This window comes from Echinops telfairi, unplaced genomic scaffold, assembly GCF_000313985.2.
Source record: "Echinops telfairi isolate 266 unplaced genomic scaffold, ASM31398v2 ScPeMD7_18;HRSCAF=68, whole genome shotgun sequence".
In the NCBI taxonomy this organism is placed as follows: Eukaryota; Metazoa; Chordata; class Mammalia; order Afrosoricida; family Tenrecidae; genus Echinops; species Echinops telfairi.
Genome location: NW_022103915.1, coordinates 86,941,810 through 86,943,902, shown reverse-complemented (window position 1 = coordinate 86,943,902; position 2,093 = coordinate 86,941,810). Strand labels below are relative to the sequence as shown.

General features: G+C 53.7%; 1 protein-coding gene and 1 non-coding gene across 2 annotated transcripts in view; one reads left to right on the top strand and one right to left on the bottom strand.

Annotated features, from left to right (window-relative positions):
• LOC101641999 (epididymal secretory protein E3-beta-like) overlaps positions 1-2,093 on the bottom strand; it is a 26,549-nt gene that overhangs the window by 14,624 nt on the left and 9,832 nt on the right. The gene's annotated exons all lie outside the window — the stretch shown is intronic.
• Positions 1,662-1,734, top strand: TRNAT-UGU. The gene has a single exon. It is a non-coding gene; the product is annotated as a tRNA-Thr (tRNA).

Sequence of the window (2,093 nt, the reverse complement as noted above, 5' to 3'; positions counted from 1 at the left end):
GTCCGAGCTACCAGCCAAGCAGAAGTGGTACACTGCGCATGCTCAGAGGGTCAGGAAGGGGACGTACACCTGGGTGGGCGCTGCACCTGGATTGGCCCACCTAGACCAGGTAAATTCAATTCAGCCAATGGGGTCGACCAGGGTCGTCCACCACGCCTCCCTGCGGAATAATTGAAAAAGGCAGGAGCCTGGAGCTGCCCTGGTAAACCTGAAACTTCTCTCATAAAACTCACTTGGATCCCAAGACAGGCTCCGGTGTGAATTCTTTCTCGCGAGGAGCCAAGGACCAAGGTATATCTCTCCTCCGAGAGACCTAACATAATTGTCCTAAAATCTTGTCTCCTCTGCCACTGCTTGCACAAACTACAGCCTATTCTTTTTAATTTCAAAAACTCTAGCTCAGTAGGCAAACCTCACAATCTGGTTCCAAAACACCAGCCAACAGAAACCTCATGAATCACAACACTCCAACCCCATGGTGCATGGGGCTGCCCGAAGCCTACCAGGCAGCAGCTAACTTGATTTCGCTCTTCGAAGAGGGCCCGCCTCTGCCTCACCAGGGGTTCCCTGTGGTCCCTTAAATGCCTCTAGCTTTCTCCTGGTCTCTGCTCATAAATTCTCATCTCCCGGAAATCATCTCTCCCCTAAACTTGTCTGTCTTCACCACCCTTCAGCACACAGCTCAGTTCCTTCCCCTCCTGGAAGCCTATCTGTGATAGGTCAATCGCTCCACTGTAAGGCACACTGGCCACCACCCTTGGACAGCTGGCACTTTTCATTGCTCTCTTTCAGGAAAACCAAAGTCCTTTTGTCCCACAAGATTATGAGTGTCTTCCGAGTCAGGGCCATAGCTAGATCCCTAGTTCCCAGCGCACAGAACAAGAGTTCCGAGTCAGTGGAAAGAAGCAATGAATGAAATAATAAATTCGTGAATGATGACTCTGGTGCTGAGACTCAGAGCCGTGAGAAAGGGCCCTCAAAAGAAGCAGCCAGCTGCAAGAGACCCGGTGGCTGTTCTGAGTTAAGGACACAGCGTGGACATCCCAGTTCCAGTTGCTAGCTCCGCGATAGGCTCTGCTCTCCCTGACAGGCCCCCTTTCTAAACTTTCAGGATGTTGTGGTGAAGTGTCAAGTCGATTCCGACTGGTCCAGGGCCATTCTGACAATTACGGCTCCTTTGGAGACTATCGTTGCAGCCATGGTGTCAATCCATCTCGTTGGGGGCCTTCCTCTTTTTCGCTGCCCCTCTCCTTGACCGAGCACGATGTCCTTCCCCAGAGACTGGTCTCTCCTGACAATATGGCCAAAGTACCTGAGATGAAGTCTCCCCATCCTTTGTCTCCAGGGAGCATTCCAGCTGAACCTCTAGCAGAACGTTCAGGTTATGACGGGAGAAGAAACCAAATCTTTCTGAGTTAGATTGTGTCAACCACGGTTCCCGTTACTGCCTCACATAGCGCGTCATTAGGAAGACTAAAGAGCCGGAGCACCGGCTTAGGAAGACTAAAGAGCCGGCACACCGAACCCTAAGTCTCAGGATATGAATCGAAAAGACATCCTAGGCGCGTTTGTTTCTAATACTCCACTACACCGATTTTAAATACGCAGCAACTACACAAAACCATCCTTTTCCCAGAACGAAGCAAGCCGTTGCCCTGTGAGGCCCTATAGCTCAGGGGTTAGAGCACTGGTCTTGTAAACCAGGGGTCGCGAGTTCAAATCTCGCTGGGGCCTGTGGTGATCCATTTTTACTTTACTTCCCCCGCCCTCTCCATCCATGAGAACATTCTGTCAACAAAGTTCAAACGTCCCGAAGAAGCAAACACCCACTAAGCGGCACCGCTTCCTCGTCCTTGTGCCCAAGTGCTGCTTTGGCAGCCTGCGAGGTGGCGGCCACCACGACGGGCGGCCGGAAACGCGGCCAGCGTCCGCGCACGCCCCGGCGGCCCGACCTGCTTCCCGCCCGCCCCCGGGGCGCCGGGCCCAGCTCCGCGGGGATTGGGAGAAGAGGGCCAGGCCTTCCTTCGCCTGGAGGACACAGGCTGCCCCTCAAGATGGGATTTGCCCTGACGCTTCCGTGTCTCGGCGGGAAT